Here is a 9,216-nt window from a genome sequence, read left to right on the forward strand (position 1 = left end):
AGAAATTATGTATAATCTATGTGTGTATGTACATATACATATATACAAACACACGTACACACTTACATATATATGTATATATTGCATTAAAAAAACTTCTACTTCATTTACTGAAAACCATGTCTTCCAAGACAGTACAATAAATGATCTCACTCAACATGGGTTCTTGAAATTTATTTTCTATTCCTTGTGAAATGATAATGAGTAATTAATATATTTATTTGTTTGGTGTACCTCAAGAAAATGGATCTCTAATATTGATGGAATGTTTGGACCAAAAATAATTCTTTGGAAGTAGATGCTGCGTCTTTATAATTCAAAAACAAAGTAGCATTTTCTTCTTTATATTCTGAGTCTTAAGTCTCTGTAAAGAGGTTTCTTAGAAAGTAGACTTTGTGTACCTTTTTATGTACAATATTTTTGCATGTGAAAATCTTGAATATGAAACTCATGGGTGATGTTTCCTTTCTTTTAAAGGGACACAACTGAATGTGAGGTATGCTATGCAATAAGATTAACTTACAAAATTTTGCAGAAAAAATTCTGCATTCCATTAAAAACTACTAAACCCATGAAATTTTTCAGTTCCCAGGGAAATACACCATATGTCCTCCAATACCTAGCCCCAACAAGGACATTAAGAAAACCATTAAGCTCCTGTCCTGTTGTGCCCAAATATCAAAGCACATATGGCACATGTTACCTGAAACAATATTTTTCTTTCTCTGAATTTCTATCATGATCCCAGCTGTTTAGTTCCTGTTTTATAATGCCTTGGGAATGTAAGGGGGTAGGGACAGCAAGATGCATACAGAAATGACAGAACAGAATACTGATAAACAAGCTACCCAAGAGTCTCTTATATTGCTAGCCTTAAATTATATTTAATAGTGTACTCTTTCCCCATCCTGCTTGGATGGGGAAAGGCCATACTTTTTTCTGATAATGGTCTCAGAAAGTTTCACAGAATAAAATATCATAGGTGTCAAAATGAGGGCAAAGGGATGAGGGATAATATTTCAATCATAGAGATGGAAATAAAACTATCATCTTCTTTCCTGATGACCAAATGATGTGACCTCTGGGTATCTATCTGATTATATGTATATTTGACTTTAATTCCTCTTTTCCTTGCCTTGTGTGGGAATAAGTTACTGTGAAGACATATTAATAGATACATGATTTCATTCATGTAAGTACCAGTGTGAAGACAACTCATTTAGCCTTTCTTATTTTGCACAATACTTGTCACGTCTTTCCATCAATCCTTCACAGAGAATTCCAATACTTCTTTTTCCATATATTTTATTAGTTTGTGGGTACCAGTGAAATATTCGGGTTATCCTTTTTTTCTTCAATCCCAGAAAAACTTCCTGGTACATAAATGAGCTAATCAATAGTCAAATATGAAGAAAATTCTATTAGCTAGGGCCTAGCATTAGGTCAATCCTCACAATAATGAAAAATCTATTTTAATATTCCAAAAATCTGTGTATTTTGTTTATGTGACAAAAAACTCCTCTACTAGTACATAAAAGATCTCCTATGACTTCACAATAGATGGTCTTTGAAAGATATATATATATATATATATATATATATATATATATATATATATCCATCCAATTAATCATCCTGTTGCCAACTTTTGATGAGATCCTCCAAACTTAGCTAGTCCAAGTCTCAAATCCCAAACACTTTACCTTCTAGTGCTTGACCACTATTGAATAACATCACCAGTGACAAAGTAGTCCATCATTAGGAGAGTCTATAAAAATACTCATCTCTTCTCCCCATTCTTCAAACTGACCATGGGAAAAAGTTGTGAATTGGAGCATGTGTATATTTGACATTTGACATCGATCTATATTGCATTTAACCCATCTAGAAGTAAATTTTCCTGTCCCAGAGCCACTGTCCTTTTCAGGGCATCCAGACCCTATCATTGGTAAGTCTTCCTAGCAAAAATCTCGGTACTCTAAAACTATTTCTCCTTTATTATCCTAGTAGAAACTACTGTCATTTTGAAAAGTATCTGATTAGCCTATGGTGAGATGCTAATTGGTTATAGACACCATAATTTGTTACACTGGCCAGGAATAATTCTTTATGAATAGGGAATTATGTCTCTATTAGTCATTTAAAATTGTGGTCCCATTAGGGAGTTTGCATAAAACTATTTTTCCTCTGCATTGCAAATCTAAATGCCTCAACAAACTATCTTTCATCAAGACCCAGCACCATTTAAGCACATCTATTCTACTCTTAATTACCATTTAATCCTGTTTTAGCTCATCAAAGGAACAGTAAAGATACTGTTCATTTAGTTTGTTTTATTTTATATATGTATCCATCTCTTGTGAACCTTTGACTCTATAGAAATCATCCAAGGATCAAATGATAAACTTTGTATGGATCCCTGAGTTACTAAGTCTTTTTCAAATTTTATTTATAATCCTGTTGCTAAAAATCAAGATGGAGAAGAAGGATGAAATTCTAATACCAAATGACATACAACAGGACTCTGTCTTAGTTCCCATTATTTTTAAATTTATATTTAAATAACTGAATATGACTATTCAGTCATTTAGCTTGATGTAAAGATGCTAAAGTTGACAGGGATCTCAGAGGTCATATAATTCTTTCTTGTAATTTTAAAATCAGGAAACTGAGGTCAAAGAGCCTTCCAGTTATGACAAGAAAACAAATATTCTCCTCTTAGAAGGTGACATGGTTTAATTAACTTGAATTGAGAGTATAATTAAGGGGCTGACAATATTAACTAATTTCTTTTAAAAATAGCAGTATAAACAATACTAAAATTGAAATAATTTTATTTGATAGACTTGACAGCATTTAAATGGCAATTATAAATAATACCAACTGACAGACTATTTCTTATATTTAACCATATTGTTCTTTTCAAAATGTATTTATTAGAATTAGAAAGATTTGGGTTTGACTTCTGGCTCTAAAACTTTTCAGTCCTATGACCTTACATGCCCTTGATCTCTCAGAGACTCACTTTTTTCAACTGTAAAATGGGGTTAATAATACTTGTGCTAACTACTTATACACACACACACACACACACACACACACATACATGCTAATTATTATTCCTTCCTCATTGCAATTACTTTATTTTAGTCCTTTATCACCTTTCACCCTAATGATACATTAAGTAATATTTTTCAGGTCTTTAAATCCATCCCTCAAGCTATTCATTATTAAAGGCACTGTGAAGTTGGATTATTGGAGCAAAAATACTTTATTCATTCAAAATCACAGAATTTTTGAGTTAAAAAGATACTATGAGCTAAGCCAAAATCTTAGGCCAGCAGATTCAAGGTTACTATTTTTTGTTTAAAATTCAATAGAAACCATAAAAAATAATTAAAATTGCTTTAATCATTGAAGTACAAAAACACTTAATATAAAAATAGAATATAAATACTATTTCCTCTCCCTAATTCAGGAATAAAAACAAATGCCTTACAGACAGGAAACATTTAAAGAAGTATTTCTGACTTCCTTCCTAAACCACTTCCTCCAAAGCCTGGGTCTTTGTTTGTACCCTTAAGGCTTCAGAGTGAATGTGAATACCAATTGTTTGTATTTGGGCCAGAAATCCAGAGGGATAGATTTTTTTTTTGACTAGGTAAAAAAGACCATTGTTAGCCTTTTTTCCTTTCTTATTTAGTCTTAATCATTAAATGGGCTGTTGCCTCAGTCCAAATGAGTCCTGTTAAAGACCTGAGTTTAAAAAGGCCAAGGTCTCACACTATATTTGGGCCATCTCCAGTCTTCCTAAAATCCTATATTTGCCACTGGCTCCAGATGGCTCTGGAAGCTGGTGACTTTGCACAGTCCTCCCTCACTTAAATTCAATTTACTTACAAGTCATGGCATCATGGCATCATGTCCTCTTCAAAGGAAGGAAAAATATCATCATCATCATCATCATCATCATCAACAACAACAACAGAAACAATTCCCAAAGCCAATCCTTTTATAATCCAAAATATCAGGCTTTCAAAGAACCAAGTGGGGTTTAGCCAAGAGGAGGGGAGGAAGACTAACTATGGCTACAACAGCTGCTAGAGCCCCAGGAGTTCACCCAACATTCCACTACAGAAGGAACCTCAGCTGGATCTCAGTCCAAATTATACCTGAAAAGGAATTAATCCTACTATAATTATTTGACAATTGATGGTCCCATTTCTGCTTCAAAACTTCCAATGAGGAATAATTCACTTCTTCCTGAGGCAGCCTATTTCTATTTTGAATAATTCAAATTGTTTGAAAGGGTTCTTTCTTTTCTTTCTTTCTTTTTTTTTTTTTTTGCATTTTTTGGTTTATTTTGCTTTGTTTTGTTTTCTTTAATGTTTGGGACAGTGACCCTTATCCAAATTAAAATCAGAGACTCTCAAGGTAAAAGAAAAGCAAAAAAAAAAAAAAAAAAAAAAAAAAAAAAAAAAAAAAAAAAAAAAAAAAAAAAAAAGATTTAATACAATCTTATGAGAAAGGGCAACTCTCAAACAGATAAGGTGTCAGAAGAATAGTGCAAACTGCAAAACACAAGATTAAATAAATTCTAAACGCAGAAGCCCCCACCCTCAACCTTTCCCCCATTGTCTGGGGGAGTCCAGGATTACACTTTAAACTTAAAAATTTATCCCTGAAACAAAATAAAAAAAAAAATTCTTAATTCAAATTTCCCTAGAGAACTATTATACAAGCAGATATGCATGGATGAGAGAATTCTGTTACCTGAATTCCCAAAGCCATCAATGACTTTAAAAGAAGTACTTAAATGCTAATTAAGGGGGGGGCAGGAGGGAAAATGCTCATCCAAGACAATCAAACACCAGCAGCTTTTTGCTATAGCTCAAATTATTATTCCAAAGTCTCATGTCATAGTTCAAGGTCACATTCCCATGGCACTGAGTTCATTCAGTTTATCCCATTCAGTTCCTCCTCTTTATTAACTTCTAAAGACCTCCCACACCATTCTTGATAACATTTCCTCAACCATTTGTTCTCAGTCTCCAATCCCTCTAAGTATGGTTTGTCTTTTTTCTCTATTGGGGTCCATTCTTATCAGAAACCAAAGAACCTCTTTTCAGGTTGATTTCTTAGTCCCACCCTCTAAAAGTCCATGTCTTACTGGACTTCCCCCTCCAGGATGATCAATCGTTCCTCAGTGGAAATCCCAGTCAGGTCACTGGGGTTAAATTTTCCCTCTAAAAATATTTGTGGGCCATCCCATGGCTGTTCCCTTCCTTTGGATCTGCCCATCATAGCATTCTGTCTGATAGCTTCTTTTCCCTTTCCCCATGCCAAATGACACCTCCCCTAATTCCACTGTGTTTCCCAACCCCATTTCTCTTCCTTACAGCTAACTAATTCTTTTAGGATGCTAAGTCCCTTTCAGGATTTAGCCTGCCAGCTAAGGGCAGGCCCCAACCTCATGGGGCACTCCTTTTGTACTAGGTAATTGTGAGTTCCATGGAGGAACTTGTCTTTCATATGCTCTCCCAACTTATTTCATATTTACCATTCCCAGTGTCCACTGTATCCCTTCATTTTGTCTGTAACCTATTTCCCTAAGCATATCCACTCTTTGCCAAAGAGAATGGTCACTGCAAACTCTTCACATGACCAAACCCCAACTTTTGGTGACTGTTTGGTGATTAAACCCCAACCACAGATCATATCAATGAGGACCAGATCTGGAATGGGACATGGGCCAATTTTCTGAGGTCTTGGCAATCATCAACAAAAATTTAAACTCTTCCTTCTTCAGTCAACTCTTCACAAATAAAGATGCCTATCAGAAAAGTCAGCAACAATAGAAATGCTAAAAGAAACAGACAGTCATAGGCATCTAGCACAGACAGATGACTCGACCAAATATTCATTTACCTACTTATTTAGGATAGAATGACCACATATTTGCAGATAGGAAACTTCAAGCTCTTTCTGAATTCTCCCTCTCATCCAGCATATTAATCATTCCAATCAATCCAATAATCTGCAAATGTGATGAACATATTGATGTGGTGCAACCCTTAGGAATAACCTCAAGACTACCTGACCTTGGGAGTGATGCATTAGGAATGATGTATGTCTTCCCTGAGGTTTCCTGCCCCAGTTTACTCCATGTGATGAGAATACCGAGCCCACAAATATTGCTGACTGTGGGATAACAACCTGTTGGTCAGCAATAAAAGGGTTTGTGAGATTAATTGATAAGGTTAGGGGAGCAATGCCTTCTTCAAAATTAAAATGCGACAAATTAACAATGGCCATTCTCTTTTCCAAAAGGTAAGTTTAATTAGGGTAAGAGGTTATGGACAAAATGAAGAAGCAAACAGATACTAGGACTGGCATATATGAAATAGATTTAGGAGAGCAACAGGGTTACCAAGGAAAGGAGTTTGGGAGAATCCATTCAAGGAAAATTCCTTGAGTCCTGGTTATACCATTGCCTGGCAGGTTAGATGGTACAGAATTAGCTATATAAGGAGAAAGATGGCATTAAAGGGAAGACACCATGAGGGGGAAAAAAGAGAAAAAGGCAGACAGAGAGAGAAAGAGACAGAGACACAGAAACAGAGAGAGGGAGAGGGAGACAGGCAGAAAGAGTGAGAAAGAGACAGAGAGACAGACAAAGACAGAGAGACAAAGAGAGGAAAGAGGGAGAGAGAGAGAGAGAGTGTCCTGGCTTAGTCCTGGAAAGGATTTAGCAAAGATCTTCATTATGGCAATATATTTTATAGGAGAAATCTAACCTTGGGGGGTTTTCAAGAGAGGAAGAGAAGTACCAGGGAAGAAGTTGGTAGCTCAGAGAGAGGAATTAAGGAAGAGCCAGAAGGTCTGCACCTGGCAGAGCAGGTCCCAGAACTGTCTAAAAGATATGCTAATCAGTATCTCAAAGGTAGTTTAAAGATGGCCAAAAGTTTAAGGGATAGATTATGGAAGATCATAAAGAATTCCATCCTTATAAATTACTCTGTACAACGAGAATAGTCAGGGACTTGGTTATGCCTAATAAGATTTATATCTTCTTCCTGACAAAAAAAAAGAGTAAGCTCAAAGTTGAAATCATAATAAGCAACAATAATGAGGTGCTTAAAGTTAACACAGTTGCAAAGCAAAATTGTGGATCTGCCAGTTTCAGAGCTAAAATCACACCTCTGGAAAATCTCCACTCTCCTCCTTCATCCCCCCATGAGCTTTAATCAGGGAACTATGGATTCAGTACCTGCAAAAAAAAATAAAAAAGAACTAGATCGCTCCTCAACTCCACCTACAAACCATAACATTAACTATCAGTGACATGAAGTACCTGAATTCTGTTACTTTTTCTTGTAAATTTACCTTCCTGCTCCTGGCTCTTTGCTAACTTGTTTTTGGAATTCAGCACACTTTAATTGTAATTATAATTATAATGAACTTTGTCTCTTGAATTGGTGTTGGATTTGAGCCTACACATTCTTTTGAGAGACCTCCCAACACTGGAACCCCAACATTTTGAGGTGCTTCTTGAATCCAACAATATCATCTATGTCTTTATCCAAGTCACAAATCATTGATAAAAGTGTTAACCCAAAGTCAAGAATATTTCATATACAACTATTAAATTGTCATCAAGTAACTAAATCTTTTAAATTTAAAATTCAAGCAAGTCCAAATGTATCTATTTGTTACATTATCTAGCCCACATTTTTTACAAGAATAAGATACTTTATCAAACATTTTGATAAACTCTAGCTAAATGACATAATCTTTTTATCTCCTGATTTAGTAGCTGTCAAAAAATGAAAAAAAAAAGACTATTACTGTATCTGTTCTTTTAAATATATATATATATAATTGGCAATATTTATCTTCATATTCATTAATATTTATTTAAATCATACTTTATTGATAAACTTTGTCACATCTAATATTTCTTATAGCATCCTTTGTACTCCCCCTCCCAGAGTGTCATCTTTTATACTCAAGATATTTTTTTAAATAACTTTTTATTGACAGAACCCATGCCAGGGTAATTTTTTACAACATTATCCCTTGCACTCACTTCTGTTCCGATTTTTTCCCCTCCCTCCCTCCACTCCCTCCCCCAGATGGCAAGCAGTCCTATATGTTAAATAGGTAGCAGTATATCCTAGATACAATATATGTGTGCAGAACGGAACAGTTCTCTTGTTGCTCAGGGAGAACTGGATTCAGAACGTAAAAATAACCCAGGAAGAAAAACAAAAATGCAAACAGTTTACATTCATTTCCCAGTGTTCTTTCTTTGGGTGTAGCTGCTTCTGTCCATCTTTGATCAATTGAAACTGAGTTAGATCTTCTCTTTGTCGAAGAAATCCACTTCCATCAGAATACATCCTCATACAGTATTGTTGTTGAAGTATATAATGATCTCCTGGTTCTGCTCATTTCACTTAGCATCAGTTCATGTAAGTCTCGCCAATCTTCTCGGTATTCATCCTGTTGGTCATTTCTTAGAGAACAATAATATTCCATAACATTTATATACCACAGTTTATTCAGCCATTCTCCAATTGATGGGCATCCACTCAGTTTCCAGTTTCTGGCCACTACAAACAGGACTGCCACAAACATTCGTGCACATACAGGTCCCTTTCCCTTCTTTTTGATCTCTTTGGGATGTAAGCCCAGTAGTAACACTGCTGGATCAAAGGGTATGCACAGTTTGATAACCTTTTGAGCATAGTTCCAAACCACTTTCCAGAATGGCTAGATATGTTCACAATTCCACCAACAATGTATTAGTGTCCCTGTTTTCCCACATCCCCTCCAACATTCTGCATTATCTTTCCCTGTCATTCTAGCCAATCTGACAGATATGTAGTGGTATCTCAGAGTTGTCTTAATTTGCATTTCTCTGATTAATAATGATTTGGAGCATATTTTCATATGGCTAGAAATAGTTTCAATTTCTTCATCTGAGAATTGTCTGTTCATATCATTTGACCATTTATCAATTGGAGAATGGCTTGATTTCTTATAAATTAGAGTCAATTCTCTATTTATTTTGGAAATGAGGCCTTTATCAGAACCTTTGACTGTAAAAATGTTTTCCCAGTTTATTGTTTCCCTTCTAATCTTGCCTGCATTAGTTTTGTTTATACAAAAACTTTTCAATTTGATAAAATCAAAATTTTTTATTTTGTAGTC

Source organism: Sarcophilus harrisii, chromosome 4 (assembly GCF_902635505.1).
Source record: "Sarcophilus harrisii chromosome 4, mSarHar1.11, whole genome shotgun sequence".
Taxonomy (NCBI): Eukaryota; Metazoa; Chordata; class Mammalia; order Dasyuromorphia; family Dasyuridae; genus Sarcophilus; species Sarcophilus harrisii.